The 21,654-nt window shown below is 40.1% G+C and overlaps 1 protein-coding gene across 1 annotated transcript in view; it reads right to left on the reverse strand.

The window, feature by feature from the left end:
• calcr (calcitonin receptor) overlaps positions 1-19,875 on the reverse strand; it is an 85,234-nt gene extending 65,359 nt beyond the window's left edge. Inside the window, exon 1 of the mRNA XM_033637450.2 lies at positions 19,489-19,875. The gene's annotated coding sequence lies outside the window, so the exon portion shown is untranslated. The remainder of the gene's footprint in view (positions 1-19,488) is intronic.
• Positions 19,876-21,654: the final 1,779 nt, after the last annotated feature.

Consider the following 21,654-nt stretch of genomic DNA (forward strand, 5'->3'; position numbering starts at 1 on the left):
ATCTCAGAAAACAAGTTCTCGCGAGATCTCGTGATCTTGATAAACAGGCGGTAAAATCACAGTTAGCTTACAAACAGTTATTTACCGCTAGTAATAAATAAAAAATGCCCAAGCTTTGTGCAACAATAGGCTGCAATAATAGGAAGAATGTATTTTCATTCCACCTGCTTCTCGATCCGCATACACAGACATCCACAGAGCCTCTGTTCAACACGGTGGTGGTGGGGGGGAGGGGGGACGGGGGGGGGGGGGTTGAGGGAGAGCAGGCTCTGATTGGAGGGAGAGCTAACCACGCCCACTTAGGAGACAGGAAGAGTAACCGTTTTTTTAACATTGGATAAGCCTACAGTTGGGTATCTCCCTTCATCCAGTATCTCTGGTATTACTAAATGATAAATGGAATCAAAATGCAACTGCCAGTGCAAAGTGCTGTTTAGAGGAGTGCACAACATGGCTGCACAAGGCAGCTTGTAGAGCCATTAGCAGAGAACAGGTACTACAAATCAAAAAATAAAAGATAAGCCCCTCTGGATCAAGGGTCGCACTTGGACAGAAAATAGATCCCCGAGGATGAGATCCGAGGCCCCGAGGGCAGAGATCCAGCCTAATCCTGCCACTCAATCTCAAACTCAAACAAGACCCGCATCAGAAAGACAGGGCTTATTCGGATGGAAAATGATCGGCACCTATTGGAGCGACTGATAGCTCTGGGATGTGGATAGAGCAACCATTCTTCACGATAAATCAGGCGAGGTGGGAGGAAATGAAGACAGAGGCTGACTGGAATAGCTCCATTTCAGCAGGCGCTGCAAAAGCACATCAGAGACACACAGCGCAGTCATTTCAGTCGAGGCTCATAGGGCAGATCACTCCCGCATCCTATAAGACTGCAAAATAAAGACACGTATCCACACGGACACACTGGAATAGAAATCCCATTTAATGGATACAAAATGCCTTTGTTCTCTCTGTAACCTTTTTACAACCATGTTTCCATCATAAGAAAATCTTAAGCAGATATAAAAACACATTCCTAAGAAACCCCGGGAGCATTTCCCTAAACCAATAAACAGTGCACCTCGCAAAACATCTACTGTAATGTAAATATCTTCAGGAGGATAACTGCACAGAAATGTATATTACAAGTCAGTCAAATCAAAAATACTCAAAGAAAAGACAACTGCATCTCTCATGTCTGCATGTCTGCAGGTAATGAACAGTATTTCTCAACTATGCAAATGACTTCAGACGACAGAGAAGCAACAGGAACAGAGGAGAGGGGAGGAGGAGGAGGAGGATGGAGCATAATCGAGAATTTCTTCTTCAGGCTGTGTGAGAGTGAGTGTGAATGGGAGGGATTACAGTCTCTTGGTCTGTCTGTGAGTGTGTGGGAGTGAGTGTGTGTGTTAGTGTGAAGGCAAAACATAAGTGGGTCTATAATTATGCACTGCTAAATTTAATACTGGCTGCATTTGTGTGTGATTAAATGCCAAAGTGTTACAACCTACTTAACACTCATATGAACACGTTGGCAGTGCCAGTGTGCATATGTGGGTGTGTTTTTGTGCATGTGTGCATGTGTATGTAGCTTTCTTTGAATGCACAGTCTGTGTGAATGAATAGATAATTGCATGATTGAATACCAGTGTTGGGAAGATTACGTCTGAGATGTAATCGGTTACAGATCACTAGTTACTATGTTAAAAATGTAATAAGTAATGTAACTTATTACATTTGCTACTTCTGGATCAGGAAACAAAGCTGAAAAATGTTCAGACATAGCCTATGCCAAAAGAAGTCTTCCTGCAGGGCAAAATGATGCACAGCAACAGAATAAATGTGATATTCTAGCCTACATGTAAACATTTTATCCAAAACATTATATCCGGATGTATCTCCCTTTGTAGTCAAAAACATTTTAAATAGTAACTGTAATTTAACTGCATTGTTTTTTTTTCTGAGTAGCTGTAACAGGCCTTTGTTCTCTTCTCTAATATTGTATTTACTGTTAATGTTAAAATCAGTGTTACAGTTTAATTATTGGGGTCTGTTTTTAAAAATACAACATCCTTTATCAAAACTTTGCTGATGATGCACTGCTGTATTTCTCTTAGTCACTGTGTTGTTTTTTTGTTATTCCTCTGTTTCTTCCTTTCTTCAGCCCTATTCGGATGGCATTAGTTTAACGTGGAGACGTGGGGTAAAGTAATTATTACCAGGGATTTTAGTCCCGTCTGAACGCGCCATGTCTGTAATCATTACGGATAATGTCAGTAAAAATTACGGCAACTTAAAAGTCCTGAGAAAATACCTCAGGTAATAATCCTGTGCGATGACGATCCTTTGTAAAAATGAATGTAAATATTTTGTCACGTCCTGTTTACAACCATTTTTTTCACATTTACAACTACTTTTCCATGTTTTTTCAATGATGGAGGCGCTTGGAGAAACATTTGGTGTTGTTGGCTGTTATGATAGTGGTGTTTTAATGATGGCATAGCCTTACGTGGGAGACCGATCAAAAAGGTCGAGAAGAAAGCACTTTTGAGAGCCACAAGACTTGGTTGTGTTAGGTAGGCCTAATATAAATCCAGATTGCTAATTATTGTGTACACACAATCCTGATCATGGGCAGTATTTCATATTGGGCTAATCATGAATTATTATTATCCTTCAGCTGATGCTTACAGGAAGCAACGTAGCACACACATGCTGACCGGGAGGTGACACCAGGGCGCAAACAGAGTTACCACTCCCATCTCTGGTAGAATTATTGAGATTGCTTGTTTCTGCCTTTATCTTACAGACATCCTGTGGTAAACTGACATTAGTCCACATCCCTATGTAAAACTAATCCTGTCCGAGTAGTACTTTTCTTCTCTCTGTGCCAGATTTCTTAACATGGTCATCTGCTACGGGCTGCTGCAAGTGTTTGCATTTCATAGCCAATGCTGCTACATGTAGCTACATGCTAACATCAGGGAAACATGTAAACTTGGTTGCTAATGTTGTAAATTGTAAAAGTGCCGCTATATCCATCACAGTCAGTCCCTGGCTGCAATGATGGTGCAAAGATGCAGAGATACAAAAGACCCAGAAACACTCACCAATCAGAGTAGACTGGGATTTTTCAGGAGGAAAATATACTGTTTCTGAACATTAAAGCAAATGTTTAAATAGAAACCCAAAATATGAGTTTGAACCTGCAAACTGGCATAAAAGGTTCTCTTTAAGCACCAGGAGCACCTTGTGGTTCTGCATGGCAGATTAACACTCGTCGCAAAACCAAATAATATTTTTGTGGCATGGTCCGGATGTCACCCCCGCAGTCCGACAGGTGAAGCATGATTACCGTATTGTTCTCTGCTTAATAAATGAGTAACCAACGTCCTTGACCAATTCCATCCGGCTCATACTGATGCAGAGAAAACAACACTGTTAGGACAGTGTCATTATGAAATGTCAAGTCGTATTGTTAAACACAAAGGGAGAGAAAATAACCACTCAGGAAATGTATTAACTGGAGAAGCATCATCATGAAAGAAGCAGAGAATTATTTAATTATTTACCATTGAATTTCAACATAATCATAAAGTCTTTAACAACAAAACAGTATGTCCTGCTGCACATACAGAATGAGACCTTCGTGTCTTGTTTGGGAACATTAGCAACCCTGGAGGTAAAGAGGACAATCATTAGCTCACGTTTTCACACACGCAGAGAAACACACTCTATCCACGTTATTTTTAGCCAAAGGATAATAATCTGTTGAAAACCAGAGCAGATCTCGTAACTTTTCTCTTCTGCATGCAGAGTAACACTAACTCAAGCCACACACACACCACTTCCAATAACCTCACTGCCTCACCGTTCAACTCGATATAAATGTCTCCCCTGATAACAGCCATTTCAGTTACATATTTCTAACTTTATCTAGTTGTCAGAATGTCGTGGTCTGACAGGTGAAGAAGGAAAACAGTGTACAACATTGCTGGAATTTTTCGGAAAAGCCAAAAAAAGTCAACTTTGATTGGCGGCAGCAGATAATGACTGAGTGCTGCTGCCTGAGCAGAATTGCCTGGAGTAAAACCAAGCCCATGTTGATTTCTGAATCAATATGGGCTTGGTTTCCAAATCATTAACAGACACGAGCAAGCCGAATTTTTCTGAATAAAGAATCTAATTACATCATTGTGGATGGAAAGGATGCAGCTCTCCCACACAAGGACACACATCTCCTCACTGAAGAAAAGGATCTCTAGTAGTAGTAGCCTTGTACTCGGTTTTCTTCATTCTTCACTCTACGTGTTGAGAGCAGCTTTCAAAGTTTATGGCCACTATAACAATAAAGGTGCATCATTTTTACCATTTTCTGAATGATGCCTCACATTCTATCAAGTGCTTTATTTTCCCACTACATTTACAACCCTAACTCACAAGGGGCTGCTGCTAAATGTAATGTAAAATAGCAGAGCGATTCCTTCTCACCCTGTAATTGGTCACGCACCAGCACCTACAGTAAAAACTGCATTAAGATGGCTTTAGCAGAGCATGGATTACTGACTGTAGTTCAGAGCAGTGGTGATAACAAAACTACTCTATTTCATGGGCAAGTGGCTGACTCCTTCACTTTTCCACACTCATCTCCTTCACCTTTAAGGAATATTTTCAGTGGCAGATATAAATATTAATGGTGTGTTTCGTAGAGATGTAGGCTGATTTACTGTCCTGGGATATTTAGCTTAACATGTTTTGAAAAGTAAGTCATGTAGACTATTTATGTAAAAGTATCTATATACCACTCTCATGCCACAGAGCTGCAGAGCTGAAAAGATAAGCCAAAAGGGCAGTGCCAAAAACTGCAGTTCTTTAAATGGCCACTTGGGGCTAGCTCTGGAAACAAGTCAATCGCAAGTGCCTAAAAACCAGAAATGAGTTAATATTTTTCTACTCCTGGTTCCCTTGTCTCAGAGGCAATGGATTTTTTGTTAGATGCCTTAATGAAGGCTTTTAGGACTTTAACGTTTTGCTGTACGAGATAAATCAGTAAATACCCGACTCGTGATTTTTGAAGCTTTCATGTGTCTTAAAAAAATAGCTTTTTACTTCTGGCGACTGCATTTAGGCTCAAAATTCTTGAAACTGTTGTGGAGATTATCTTGCTGAACAAACATGTAAGTATCATAAATATTTATTTGCCACAGAGCTCATTTTTGCAATCATCCAAAATCCAAAAATTCTATATGCTTTTTGATTAGGGGAGCCAGGGCGATGCTAACTTCCATGTCAGCCTATAGAAAAATGTCATCCCTGGAGCACTCTGTAGATCTAATGATAAAATGCCCAACTTTACAGCAGAAATAAATGTTTACAGCTTGGAACAAAAAGCAGATTTGGTCTCTGTCACTAATTTCCTCCTTCATGACAACTGTGCCAGGGGATGATTTTTCTTTGATAACTCACACATTTGCGTTTTATTAAGGCTTAAAAGTTCAGCGTAGGTCTCTCAGTAAGATCCACCTTTCGCTCCTCCACAGTGCCAGCCTATATGGTCACTTCTGGATCCCAAAGAACAAGATGGTGATGGCCGAAATGCCAAACTCAGATCTCAAAACAGGAATCCACAAACCAATTACTGACATTACCGAAGCTATGTCCATTAATTTTCTCGTCTGAGGCTCATAACATCCGCCCACAAGAACTTCTAAAGCTCATTATTGTGTTATACATATATTCTTTGTTTAATACAAAACCAAAGTATGCAACCACACATTCCTATTTTTGCACTTGGGTCATTATACGAAAACGTGCCATTTTGTGTCCCTCGAACAAAACTGTGCTGTAACTGTCAATAAACAATAAATACACTACAATCATTTTAGAACTTATTTTCCATGATATCTCTTGTAAAATCAAAACAATGTAAAAGTTTATTTCTTTTGTTTTCAGAGAGTTTTAAACACCTTTTTGTATGAAGCATCATTCAAAAGCTGTAAAAATGGCCTGTCCCTCAATATGATTGTTCTACTTTTACTAGCTATTAAGGCCCAAAAAAGTCAAACTATCATAAAAACATAAACTTATATATACAGCCTCAAGTGTCCTTTCATTACTCGTGAATGGGCTTTATTCTTAATATATGTAAAATGTAAAAAACATCAATTTAGTTGGGTCGCCAGGTAGTCGTCAACCCTGTTACTTTTAATGAAAACACCCCTTCTGAGATAATGGACTGATCCGAAAGTTGCATCATTTCCTGGGAGTGAAATCAGCTTCCTTTTGTGAACATGCTGGTGAAAAGACAAACAAGTGTCCTCTTCTTTTCATGATTTTTCTTAGAGTTATATAATGTTTGACAGACAGGAATAAGCTTATTGTGTCAGCCCTGTTTCCACAAAAGGACACTTTAAAAAGATATTTGTTAAAAAATTTTAACGTACCTAAATAACATGATTTAAGCCTCTAATGAATGCACACCATGTGGTCTCATGACCTTCACCACATGGCTAGTAATGGCTGCCAAGAACATTTTTCGTCAACTCTGTTACCATCAACCCTGACGTAACAGGGTTGACAAAAGTATGGTTTTGCAAATACATGAAAATATACTTTCCTTACCAAAAGTATTTACATTATATACATGGTTTTACAAGTTTCATCGCTAGCTGAGAGGGAAATTGAAAAAATTGTGCACTTGGTGACAAGTTTTTGAAATTTGGCATAGTGTAAGGTATGGGTATAAGGTTTTCAAAAACCAAGTTGGGATAGCCACAAATATCAATATGGCCCTCACCAGAGATTTGGATCTGCTCCAGATTGTAATGGGTTCCGTGTTGGACCATGTTATACCTCTCCACCAAGTTTAACACCGTGCCAAATTTCAAAAACTTGTCACCAAGTGCACAATTTCTATGAATTTGTACAAATTCCCTCTCAGCTACAAAGTTAATGATCTATACTTATCTATATTAATACACTATCAGCACAATGTCATGTTGAATGAAAGGTTTGTGAATGTCCCATTATCTCCATTACACCCAAAGCTGCAACTTAAACTAGCAGTATGGTAACTGTTGTCAACCCCGTTACTGAGGTGCCAGCCCTGTTACTTGTATAATATTCTAGTATAATTCAAAAAATGAAAACACAAATGTCAAATCAACTTATTTTATATGTTAAGTAAAAGAAACCAGTAATCTACAGAACAAAATGTGGGTATTATTGTTTTGTTTCCATATTCTGTTCTTAAAAAGAAAGATGCTGTGAAAGTGTCAATTGCAAACGAGCATATTCATCCATGGATAAAAATAAACACCTCAATATTCTCACTGTACAAACACACTCAGTGTAACAAGGAGAGATTTATCCCCTTCTATATCAGATTTGTTGTAAATATGTGTTTAAAACATTTTCAAACATTAATTGGTGTATTGTAACAGGGTTGACAAAACACATGTTTATTAAATGTGGAAAAAAATAAGATTAGCAACTATTTCTAATAGATAAGGATCTATTTAATCCAAAAAGGGTCATAAATAGTTTTAAAACAGTACTTTGAAAATCATACATTAAGAATGGGAAATGGCATGTTTTCATATAATGACCCACTTCTGTTTTTGTACTTTTTGTACTCAGAGCTGTTTTCCCCTCTTCCCAATCTGCTATGCTACGCTAACTGTCTCCTGGCTGTAGCTTCAAATGTAACAAACACAGGCCTCAGTGAGAGTATAAATCTTGTTATCTAACTCTTGGCAAAAATGTGCGAAAGCGTATTTTCCAAAATGTGAAAATATTAATCTGATGATGATATTTAGCAACATAAAAAGGCGACTACACTTCAAATATAAAGACACACACTGATTCTTTGATGATGGTAAAGGGAGTCCTACAGTACATGCAGGGATTTGATTCTTTAGATTTCTGAAGTGGTGAAAGAGTGAGAGACGTGTGGGTGCATGACGGCACATCTGCTACAATACAAATATATCAATCATGTTGCTTTGAGGACATTTTGTCAGGTACACACAGTGTCAGCCAAAGACCTAAAGATGAGTATTAGTTCTTCAAAGTGACGGATGAAGCTGAAGGACGTTTTGGTAAAACAGCAGAATAGACAGGTTACTTCATCAAAAGTCATTGTCATGCAAATTGCACGACAATTTAATGCAAAGGTAATTAATTAAAATGACTGCTCGGGCTAACTTGATGTCACTGCTCTAAAAATAACTCCAAATGAAATAATGGCTTTCTTTCAGGCTCGGATTCAATATTCTGTCTGTGAATTTTCTATCAAAGACCATTAAAATAAAACAGAAAGTAGGGGATCTGTTTAATAACTTTCACCAGATGCCTGATCTGCCTGTGCATTCCTTCGCTGGATTCAAAGTGGTTTACACAAGTCCTTATCAGCAGCAACTGAAGGTATTCATTTGCACATGTGGGCTGGCTAGAGAGGAAATTTGTGCTTCTGGCTTCACGCTAACCCACAAGCTCCTGTATTAACACACACACACACACACACAAATGGTCACATAAATTTACAGAGGTGAAGAAAGTCTCCTATTTCCTCTCTGCCTGATACCATTACCATTATCCGTGCCATGCTCATGGCAACCATTTAGAGCCCGGGAAGAGTCTGGCCTGCAAAGTACACCGCAAATTGCCCCACTATTAACTAATCAGTGGATAGGTGTACATGGATGCGCCTGATGTCCTGCACCATTACCGTCACAGCCAGCCTCATAATAATGTGTTTGGAACTATCAAAATTAAGTTTCAGAATGAAGATGTGCTTGTACAAAGTGCATCCACCACCAACACTGCTTTGTGTACAGACCTTTGACTGTAATTTAAATGTGACTGACTGAATAAGCACCTAATCATTCATGTAGTAATTAACTCAGTGACAATATGCCACATGCAAATACCTTAAATTATTTTGTGGCAGTGCATTATATAGCCATATGTCTTTTCCTTGAACTCTTTAAAGTTGCTTTTCAGTTGAAAAATACGTATTAAACTCATGATTACTTGGTGTGATGTATGACAAAGCCTACACTATCATTTATTACAAAGAAACTTGTTTGAGCAGAAACTTAACTGTATTTCTTCCGGTTGAGGAAATAATAAAGCCTTTGACTGTTTTTGACTCTAATTTCTCAACAAATTAAGATTATTTTTTTCTTCAAAACTGATGTGCATTAATGGAAGATGCAGTTTGCTGCATAAATGCAATCTTGATCAAATTTACACATGATGAATATTTTAATTAAATGTTTTGTTTTTTTTCGGGACACAATCCAAGAGCATCTGATTTAAAAGGCTCATGAAGTTTAAATTTATAAATCAACAATTCTACTGTTATTATTATTATTATTATTATTATCATAAAAATAATTATAATAATTCAGCAAATTTGCTGAATATACATGAGCACCTATGATAAGCCTTTAACCTAAATCATGCTAGTACTGTCCACTAAATTATACATAACTGACTTGTAATTAGTTTTGATTTCTATTATTTAGAATGGAATAAATTGTTGTAATCATTATATAATCAGTTTAACAATTTAGGTTATTATTTTAGAAAAAGTTATTCATTCTTATATAAACTGCAAATTAAATTTAAGGATTCATTATGTTGACACAGCTCCAGTTATTAGAGTTAAATTGAAAAGACCTCTCGACATTGTAATTAAAACTGCAGCTAGTGGATTGTTTCTCGCTTTAAAACAAGTTTATGGAAATTATTTTACCGTCATAAGATCTGTTATGGTTCTTGTAACTAAAAGCAGATGTTAATAAATCTTTACAAATGTTTAATAGCGGGAATTTCACACATAAATAAATCATAATAAAGCTGGATATCAGAGAGAGTAATGCAATACAGAAACTCTATAAAACAAATAAAGACATACACAGACAAAAACCATTAAAGTACTTCTAAAGAAGTTACAATATACTTTTGTTTTCCTTTAATATGATGAATATTAAAAAAAAAAAAGAAGAAGACGAATTTCCCCTCAGGGGGATTAATAAAGTATATAAAATTAAATTAAAAAATTAAATATATTTATAGTGCAATATAGCTGAAATGTCCTAAACATACTATTTATTTCTAAACAAAAAAATTACTTTGCATTTTATGACTATTAATGTTCTCCTAACTTCAAAGATAACTTACTCAACTATAAAGTCGAATAAGTCCTTTTTCTATAAAGTCCCTTTCATGTGTCACTTCTAATAAAATTTCAAAAAACTTGATTTGCATGAACAGGAAAATGTCTCCCTCAAGATCTTAACAGCCAGTCCAGAGCGAAGAAAGCAAGAAAGACGGCGACAGATGGGTTGAGCAGAGGTCTGCGCTGTCATCTAGGTGACTTACTGTACCGCACTTTCCATCCACCCCCCCTTCTCCATCTGCAGATCATAATTCACATCTTAAAGATAACCTTGCTTTTTCAACTCCAGAGAAATAAATAGCCACGCGCATTCTTCCACAGTATGCTCTCAATTATCACTGTGAGGGAAAATCCGTTCTCAGGAGGCCTCCCCCTCTCAACCTTTGCTCTCCTTTCAACGTTAAATATGTTTTTGAAAAGAGTTTAAATCTCCTGTCAGTCACTAAATCGATCAGGCAGAAAAAAACGACGAGAAGTGAAGGCAGACGACACACAAGCCACGATATCCTTAATCAAACTGGAGGCTTAAGATTTTTGTATTTTGGATTTTCTGCTCGTAAAAGTTTAAATATTCCTTACAGGGATAAAATTAATTGACCAGAATAGCATAACAAAATAGGCCACGACTGATAAACTGCGTGCAATGTTCTAAAGATCCAACTTGTTTGCAGAGATGGATATCTGCATGCAATACAGATCCCATTAGGGCACCGCCTTTTGTCCTACATCGCTAACTCCCACTTGCATCAATAGGCAATTGGAGAGGAAGCACACTGCAGCTGAGGGCTATGGGAAAGCAATTAAAGAAGTATTTTGTCACTGGACTTCAGCCGAAAGGCATTAACTACAATTCCCTTCTGGGCATAGTGTTCCTCGTACGCTCTGTTGGGTCAGCGAGTGGGCTGTATCTGGGTGCTACAAGCTGTAAACAGACAGAGAGGGAGACAGGCGCAGTGAGAGAGATGGGTACTGTTCTAACGAGGAAGCACAGTAGCCAGCAGGAAAAGTAGTTGCTTTAATATCGTGGCCAGAGGGTAAAACCGATGGGGGTGGTCATAAACAATGCAATTAATATTCAGTTAACATTATAGGAGCAATAAGAGACAAATTAAGGAGTAGGGGAAAGGGAAAGCAGCCAGTGACAGAGGAGAAAAAAGAAAAGCAGCAGCAGAGAGCTTTAGAAGAACAGAGCGGTATAGACTGCAAATCACTCTCTCTTTGCACAACAAGCCCCTGAAGCCTCTTTCTGAAGCCCCTGAAGCCCACTCAGGCCCTCAGAAAGAGTCCACCTGGACCTCTCTACCGCTCTGACTCACTGTTACTGTAACATGGAGGAGCATGTTTGCCATGCAAGCAGGGTCCTTAATGGTGAACAGTGAGAGTTTTACTCCAATACCTTGCTAAGGTCAGACGTCATTGCTGCGGCTTTTAAAAAAAAGCAGCGTTTGAAGTTTCACAGAGGTTATGCAAGAGAGAACGTTTGTGCAAATACCACTCGTGTGATGACAAATGGCGTGGAAATAAATTGTTACATCAAGGTCGCATCCAACTTGAAAAGGCACCTCTAAATTTTCCAGCGAAAACTGCCTAATGCAACAAAAAGAAAGTGAATGTGTTAAGAGAGAGGAGAAAAATCATTGGCCATAACCTCTTAAGTCGGCGTAACAGCTTTCCCTGGGTGCCACCAATCAATCATGGAAACCTTAATAGGGGGTGATTACACCCGGTATTACAGCCGACCCCGTGAGTCATGGAGAGGCTTGAAGAGCGAGCCAAAAATGAGGATGAAAAAGAGCCAAACTGAAAAGGAAATCAATGAGTTTTCTGGTAGTCGAGGGATATTGTAATAAGTCAGAATTACCAATGTATCACAGCGTGCGCGCACACACACACACACACACACACAGGGAGTGGCCCTCGGAGGGAAAAAGTAAGCTACATTAATTACTGCCAACCACACTGGGCTTTGCTTTTCAGCCCCCTGAGAGACAGGCTTCCATGGTGAACAGCAGGGGTCTTCTGGAGGTGCCTGATGTATCTGTAATGCTCTTACTAGGTATTTCCCTGGGCCTCAAAAGGATTTCTGATTCATCTACTGTCTTGTGTCAAAGCAGCTCTAAAGCTCTCTAATTAGGACGTTATATCTCATTTATTTAATCTTTACATAAATGCAAGTGTAAAAACAGCAAGGCTTTTTTTTTTTTTTGGCTGGGAGCAAGAAATGGTTTTAGAGGGGAGGTAAATGTTGTTACCTTTGAACAGAGCCAAGTTAGCTGTTTCCAGCCAGCTATGCTAAAACTGTATCTCGCACTACATAACAGAGACGTGAAGTAGGTGAAGATCTTGACGACTTTTTAATGTTTTCTTTCGCATGTTAAAGGATCAGTTCACCCCAAAATAAAGAGTCCATATTTTTCATCTTACCTGTAGTGCTGTTTAACAACCTAAATGTTTTAGTGTGAGTTCCTGAGTGTTGGAGATATCGGCCATAGAGACGTCTGCCTTCTCTCCAATATAATGGAAATAGATGGCACTTACGGTGCTTCAAGTGCCTAAAAAATGTATGTGACTAGCTCAAAAGCAATTTCTCTTTCCAGAAATGAATCAGTCAGAGTGCCGTCATAAAGGAACTATTTGCTTTCTACAGAACTACACCTGCCAACCGTATCACCACACAGAAGGAAGAGTGCATCTACTCATGGATGAAAGGCTTGTCCTCCTCGACTGAGCTGTAACGTTAGCTCAGTGGTGCTAAGTGAGCAATCAATAGAGGCAAAAAATAGTTCCTACATGAAACTGCTCACAACAAGGTCTGTGGATTATCTTGAGTAACTGGGTCAAAATTCCTGGAAGGAGTCATTGCTGTTGAGTTCTTCAAATGTATTTTTTTGGTGCTTTGAGCACCACAAGTTGAGGGCCAACCAGCTCTATCACATTTAAGAGAAGGCAGACATCTCTATGGCTGATATCTCCAACACTCAACAACTCACACCAAAACAATCTAGACTGATGAATAGCACCACAGGAAAGAAAAAAACTGTGCATTTTTGTTTTTGGAGTTGAACTGTCCCTTTAAGTCCTCTATGTAGTGCAAAACACAGGTTCTCATTAATAAAAAGATCACTTATTAGTGCCATCTTCTTGACAGATTGCAGGCACGTATGCAGGCAGATGCATCAGCACCGTGTGAGAGCACCAAATCTGGAGAATCGGAGCCAAAAATATTCCAGTGCGTCACTGTAAATGTCAGTGTTTATGAGAAAAAAACAGGACATGCATATCTGGAGTGATGATCTGGACACCTGGCTGGTAAACAGCAAGGAGAGTCTTGGGTGAACACAGACAGAAAGGGAGAGAAGCAGCAGCTTATCTTAATGAAAATTAAGGACATTATGAAAGGTTGAATGTAGGACCTGGAAATTTTCAGCAAACTGCAAAAAGGAAATCTATTTTTAACGATGAAAAGGGATCCTGTCAAGACAAGCCATCACTCCCCATATCTGCGTCAGCGACCCCATGTGCACTCTGTGACTGCGTGTCTCCCAAAGCGACAGAAAGCTATCAGGGGTTGACGCTTTGGTACAGGGAGAAACAAAAAAAACCCAGGAAGTGTTTTCCAGCCAAACACGGGAGGGAGAAGGTGAAAAGATTTAGTGCAAAGGTGGGAGGATGGAAGGAAAAGAGAGACTAAGAATGCAATTAACTGTGAAGGACAAAGAGTTAAAGGACAACAACAGAGGACAGAGATGAAGAGAGGTGAAGACAGACAGAGAAAATGAAATGAAATAAGAAGGCAGGTCGGTGTATCAGTCTGGCTTCTGATAAACACAGGCAACAGGAGGGAAAAGAACAAAGAAGCGAGAAATGAGATAGTTTGGAAGTACAAGTGAACAAAACTGCTAGAGTAGAGGAGGTATTGCAAAGGAAGAAAATGAGAATAAAAGCGAAGGACTGCTGTGAATGAACAGCAAACCAGCAATATAAAGAGAAAAAGAGGCATTTTTTGTTGCGCTGACAGCAGAATACAGAAACATACGGACATTAGCATGCTAATTGGATCCTTATACAGACATGTTTGTTCCAGTTACCACCAAAGTCATCCAGAAGGATACAGATGGGTCTACAGCAAGAGAGGTTTGGCTTTACAATGTAAGTATATGGCTGCTGCCATCATGAGCCACAGTTTTAGCACTCAACGCAGGCTTAATTTCTAAAGCAAATGAGCTCACTATAAGCATTAAACATTTAGCAGAGTAATTGTTAATTGTTGTTTTCAAGGAGTCACTTGTGAAAAGTGGCCTAAATACAAGATTTGGGATGCTTAATAGGGTTAACAGCTTCCGTAGTCTGGTGGAAATTTAGAAACCATTCCGGAGAATTGAATTTGCATTAAAAGCCCAATTTAGCAGCTTTAAGGGGGCTTTAATCAGTCCTTCACACACACTAACAGCCATTGGATAATGAGCTACCTCACCATTTAAAACAGCAACAGCCCATTAGGTTAGAATAACCCCAGCACATATTATTTTACCTGTTTGACAAATTGCTTTTTACGTTTCAAAACCTATAATGTGGTTGTTATGACGATAAGGTAAACTTGTAAGATGAACACTGTAGGAATAATAAAAATCTGATATGGGACTGCATGTTCCTCTGCTCCGCTAACAAATGCACCGTGATTTCAGATAGGGAGCATTCAATCGATCAAGGAAGTGAGGGAGCACGTTTTGCTATTAGCTGTGCAGCTGTAGCATCTTGAGTAGCAGCGCTGCAAATTGAATTCAGGTATTAGAGCCGGGGGGAGATGTCACATGTCAGCAGAGACACAAAGGCATTTTTCAGAAAGGTACATCTGTTTGTATCTTTGTGTTTTTCAGACACACACAGAGCCACACTCATGCATGGGCGGATTATGAGACAATGGGCCCCTGGGCACAGATGTGCAAAAGGCCCCCACCACCTCTCCTAGATAGTAGAGAGACACAGACTTTGTGGCGTCTTTGATCCTTTATGTTGTTGTTTTACATCTCTGTGTGGCTGGTAGCATTTTTTGTGGTTTTGTCTATGAGTCATTTTGTGTCTCTTGGGAGTATATTTGGTGTCTTTTTGGTTATTTTGTGTCTCTTTGTAGTTCCTTTACGTCTATTTGTAGTCATATTGTGTCTCTATGTGGTTCCTTTGCATCTCTTTGTAGTCATTTTGTGTTTCTTTGTAGTTCCTTTGTGTCTCTTTGTAGTTCCTTTGCATCTCTTTGTAGTCATTTTGTGTCTCTATGTAGTTGCTTTGTCTCTTTGTAGTTCCTTTGCATCTCTTTGTAGTCATTTTGTGTCTCTATGTAGTCGCCTTGTGTCTCTTTGTAGTTCCTTTACATCTCTTTGTAGTCATTTTGGGTCTCTATGTAGTTGCTTTGTGTCTCTTTGTAGTTCCTTTGCATCTATTTGTAGTCATTTTGTGTCTATGTAGTTGCCTTGTGTCTCTTTGTAGTTCCTTTACATCTATTTGTAGTCATTTTGTGTCTCTATGTAGTTGCCTTGTGTCTCTTTGTAGTTCCTTTGCATCTCTTTGTAGTCATTTTGGGTCTCTATGTAGTTCCTTTGCATCTCTTTTAGTCATTTTCTGTCTCTGAGGTATGTTTGTATTTTTGGTCATTCAGTGTGTCTGTCATTTCTTTGCATGTCTTTGTTGTCATTTTGTGTTTCTTTAAAGGTTGATTTGTGTCTCTTTGAGGTATATTTATGTCTTTCTAGGTCGTTTTGTTTCTCCTTCTAGTCATTTTGTATCTCTTTGTAGTTCCTTTGCATCTTGTCGTGGTCATTTTAAATCTCTTTCTGGTCGACGTGTTAATTTGAGTGGCAGTTTGCAGGTGAAGTCCAGGGGACCCCCTGACACTTTGGGCCCGTTAGTGATCCATCCATGTACTCATGCTGTCTCTGTTGTGCAGACCTGTATTTACCAAGCCATCAGCCATTTACTCACTTCTAGCACCACCTATTGATAGTATATGAAGTGCTGTAGATGCAGCACTGTACATGAGATGTGTCACTGCATAAAATCCATAAACAGTCACTTTTGTTTTATTATTTTTATGTGCGTCTCTCTCCTGGAGTCTCCAGTGAGTTCAGTCACAAATCAGTAGCGAGGTCCTATTACTCTAAAACTGCTCATCCAGCCACCTGCACTTGGTAAACAGCTTTACGGGGGGAGAGATAACTGCAGCAGATGACTGTGAAATTGAATTTTACAACAGCAGATCCCCTTGTCTTCATGGAGAATCACGAACAAGAGCATTTGCCCGAATAAAGTTCATATCTGACTCACGCAGAGAACTGAACATGAAAGATGGACAGAGCTTTGCAGAGCGACTCCAGCTGCACTGCACATATTGCAACACTTAACTTTAATGGCACCCCATAACCAGTCCAGCTTGCTCAATAGTTTCAGCTAAGTCAACTTCAGCGTGTGTTGCTACTCTTTAAATGTCTTTATTATTTTATACAGACCCAGATGTGTGCTGCCGTATGTCTCTGGTAGCTGGAAATGAAGACGTAAAGGCTGACCTCTGGCTCTGACAGCACACTCCTATTTATTATGTAATGGAAAAGGTTAAGCCACACCCTCGTGCCTGTCTGAGCCAGGTGTGTGGCTTGCTAGCATGAGAACTCTAATGTGAGATATTTCAGTGTGATTTCAAACTGTGCAGTTGCTCCAAACGTTAAGCACAGCCAATGTAAGTAGTAGATTGCGTGACAGGATCACATCATCTGACAATCTTGAAACAGCTTGGGGTCAAAGGAAATGGCTTTTCCACACTGGCAACTCTGGACCACAATCACGTTCATTCACATCACTCTCAATTCCTCTGATTTGCCAAGGGTGTGCTGTGCAGCGGGATAAGCACCACTGTTAGTTCTTAGGAGTAAATTGAGCGTCTTGTTCATGAACATGACAATTGCGATGCCCTGGCAGAGAGAAAGAGTGACATTTTGGGTCATAGCATGTACCTATGAATAAAACATGGAGCATTAGCTTGATTAATATCGAGGAATAAGAACAAGCTGTGGATCGTCTGATGACCTTCCCTTGAGTGATGGGTCTCAATTACACGACTCTGTGTGTGCGCAAGTGGGTGGATCTGGGAGACAGGGAAGGAGACAGAAGCTGTGCGTGCAAGTGTGTATGTTTGTGTTTTTGCACTCATGCAGTGTTTTCCCATGGCAATTGGCCTCAGCGCCACACAATACAGGAGTGTTATGGTCCAAAACCCCCAAAAAAGATACAAAAGCACAAAGAGGCTGCATGAGTGTGCATCTCCCCCTCTCATCCACTTGTCTGTCATTTGGAGCGTGAAGCTTTAAAAGCCGTCCTTCAAACACTTGAGGACCATTGATATTTCGCACACAGTTTTTGAATTTGATGCACAGTGTCCCTCTAAAGGCCTGACTTTCCTCCTTCATCTTTTCACGCAGACCTCTCTCAGACCTCTTGTCCCTTCAAACATGAAGCAAATTTGCCGTTCGCTGGCTCAGCCGCTCACCCGTCTCAGACCAGACCGACAGACAGCATGTGGGATGATGAATGGCAAACTTATCTCAGAGACTCAGAAAAGCAGCCAGACACAATTCCAACCCAGCCTAAAGTCACTGCAGGGCTGTGTACGTATCTCAGCCTGCCTGTCGGCACAAATCTCTTCATTGCTTTCTTCCTCATTCTCTGCTGTTTCTGTCTCTCTCTCTTCCTTTGACAACCTCACTGTGTCTGATGCTATTCTTGTCTGCACCGCACAGTGTATCAGTACGTGCTGAGAAGCCCTCGTTCCTCACAGTCATATCAGCTTCACTCACCATTGCCTCTAATAAACCACCCAGATGACACATGCCATTACTCCAAACATGGTTACGTAAACACAAAGGAATCTCCTACAAGAAGAATCCCAACTTAGCCGCAGACATCTCCAAGGCATGCACTTCAGCTTTCTGCTCTGTTTCTGCCACTACTGGAGACTGAATTGAGGCTCGCAGCATTCGGCGATGATTTTGGCTTATTTTGTTTCCGGCTTGCGGGCCGGTGGGTCCATGAAGGAATGCTTATTTTCCTTCTCCACAAATTTCCTAATATAATCAATATGAGGGCGAATGCATGAGCGGTGGTTTACAGCGGTGTCAAAAATTCTCACGGAGAGAGAAGAAGAGAGAAGAAGTCCTGGGTGGATTTGGCTCGTGAAAATATATAACTCATGCAAAGTCAACAGTTCCGTCTGAGAGCAAGGCAGAAAGCAGCTCACCCTCTGCACAGATGGCGTGTCCTTTAAGTGTGGCGTTTTGATTAATACAGCGAGTGCAGAAAGGTTGCAGGCACTGACCTTTAATCTGTGTATGCATGTCTACCTTTGTGCAGTTGCTCTTTTTCGTGTGTGTCTCGGTGTGTATTTATTAGCTTGTAAAATTGTGTTTATTGCTGGGAACGTAACAGATGCCTCTCCATTTTTGTTCTGTTAATTTCTTTGAGGAGAAGCAGGAGCCTTTGTGGATACAAAATAATCATGCGTGTGTGTCCTGTTTGTGAATGCGTAAATCGTGAGTGTGTGCATGTGTGACGTAAAGGTCTCATCTGTAACACACCCTTTCACTTCTCTTTGGTTGCACAGAAGAGTAGAAGAAGCCAGGCTGCCTTATGTGCGCAGTTTGCTCTCCACTGTTGAAAATCTCTATACATTGGCATTGATTCCCAAGTAAGTATTCTGCACAAGTTGTTTATGGTATTCCTGAGTATTAATGTATTTTAAATCCCCTTTAGATCCCTGCATTCCCCAGAATTCCTTTAGGTGAAGCCCCAAAACCACTGAATAACATTTGCTATGTGCATAATGCATGCACCCATTTCAATTCTAAATATACAGAGGACTCTTCTCAGCCTTTATTTGAGTTTTTCAGCCATAAACCAGCATAGACAACTGTACAGCACATGAGTATGAGTCACATTCTGCAGTTTCTCCCTTGCTTAAAATAATCTGGATTTAAGCTGCTGGTTAGATTTAACACCTCTTCTAAAGGCTGCATAATAATAATCCTTTTACGGCATAAACACTGGAAAATGGAAATCCAATTCACACTGCGTTAACAGTCACGGTCATCCCGTGCAAAGAGAAGCGGATTCTCCTCCATCAGTCCTCAAAATGTGACACAAAATGAGGCAAATTGGGATTTAAGCTGATTGACAGACATGCAGAAAATGTGATCTCCTTGGCTGACTCATCTTCAGCAGTTACTTACAGAAGTTAACGATCAAACCCGCAGTCAGTGACTTACCTTACTTCAGATTTTACAAACAGCAGCCCCAGTGAAAGAAACAGATGCTGAGGAGGTTCACAGAAGCCCGGTGTCGTCCTTCCTCGGACTCGCAGCTTCTGCGCTCCTATTTAACGCAGCGTCAATAAAAAACTTTTTTTTTGCATCCACGTAGATAAAACCCATAATAAAAAAATCTATCAAAAGCTACTGCTGCCGCGGCTGTGCCCAGGTGTCTGTCGTTTTTATGAGATGAATTAATGACCGGCGGAGCGCGCGGTGAGGAGCGCTGGGCAGGGCGCCGGTCTGAAGCCGTTATGAGCGGTGACAGTTGACTGCCCGGTAATCCAAGTGCGTCTAACTGCCTCCCGTTTGCGCGGACGAGCGTGAGGTGGTGGAGCTCCTCCTCGCCTTATCTCTGTGCGTGTGTTGCAGACACACACAGCTAAGGGAAAGCAGCCTCTCCACAGCCTGTGTGCGCACGGTTTGGACACTCATCCGGACTCCTGTATTCAAACTAACACTATAATGACAATAGTGATTAATGTGGGCTGTCATGTGACACAGCTCAGTTTGACTTTCAAATGACTTTGCTGTTATTTTCTAATCTCCTCTCACAGCTGATATTCGAGTGACCTCTTTATATAAATATATGGTTATCTCTGATATACAGTAGAGATAATGGTAAAAACGATTTGTGACAGATCACATAGTTAATTGTTTCTTTATCAAACGGATTATCTAACCACCACAGGCTTATCAAACCTCCCCTTACACCTTATAGTCCAGTAGTCACAGTGTCAGGTCATGCACAACAGATTGTCAGTTGCCTTATTGCTGTCTCTCTGCATATAACCTCAAAGACCCCCAGCAGACACATTTTTTCCCCACTAAAAAGTTACATTTTATTGTTAAATTTCTTACAATTCCATTCACTCATTTCCCCTGATTGAAATAAAATGCAGTATTTAAAAATATTTGAATATTTTTCATTTTATTCTTGCTGGACACAATATGTCTCCCACCTCACCAAAAAATCTCCACATCACACTTGTTTAAGCTGCATATTGGACCATGATTGGCTTCCGGTTGTGATGTAACAAACTCATGCTTGTAGGTAGATGTGTGAAAGCCAGATTTAAAGGTCCTCTGTGGGGATTTAAACAATCAACTGATCACCAGGTGGCAGTAACATGCCCAAATATACAGCAATGCAGCACTAAAGACAGGACAGAAGAAGGCTGCAAGCTAATAAACATGGATGTAAGCAAGCAATGCTGTTGAGGAGGGGAATGCACTCAACACACTTCATAGACCTCGCATTTTGGTGAGTAATACTAATTGTAAACATAACTTTTGTTTGTTTAAAAGCAAACTCCACAGGACACCTTTTAAGCCTGGTATACATTTTTGCAATTTTGGGCTGTCTGAGATGAAAGATGGTGAAAGAAAAGTGGCGATATTTTTGGGATCAAAGTTTGACAGTGTCAGAAATTTGGGATGATCATCTCACCAAGTGACTGCTGTTATGACCTACATCTACCAGCCAGCCAATAGAAGTGCAGTATGAAATGACGCACTTGTGCTAAACCCAAACAAACAGTCAAATAGCAGCTTCCCATGGAGGCACAACATGCTAAAAGAAATGTGCGGGATTCCAGCAAGGAGGAAAACCTTGTCGAGCATTGCCTGTATGATGTGTCCTCCGGCTCTTCCCATGATCACATCAAGAAGGACAAAGCACGGAAGGAAATAGTGGTCGAGTTGCAGCTGCCAGATGAGCAACCTAGCAGCTAGCAAACACATACAGACACACCACAGTATACCGCAGCTTGAGAAGTAATAACCCATGCAGCATCCTTGCGCACTCCATATGGGAAGCTACTGTATCGTATGTTGTAGCCAGCGATTCAGTAGGTGCTGTCAGCTTGAACTAAACTTATAAGACCGCAGCAGCACTAACCACTATTTTTTATGTCAAGATATATTTGAGTAACCACTAGGCCTAGAACAAAGTCACCTCCCTGTGTGTGTGTGTTGTAATCAGAGCTACTGGAACAGTAAATGGACTTGCATTTTGTATATTGCCTTTCTAGTCTTCCAGCCACTTAAATTGCTTTTTATACTATATCACATTCACCCATTCACACACACACACACACACACACACACACACACATTCATACA

This window comes from Epinephelus lanceolatus, chromosome 16 (genome assembly GCF_041903045.1).
Source record: "Epinephelus lanceolatus isolate andai-2023 chromosome 16, ASM4190304v1, whole genome shotgun sequence".
NCBI lineage: Eukaryota > Metazoa > Chordata > Actinopteri > Perciformes > Serranidae > Epinephelus > Epinephelus lanceolatus.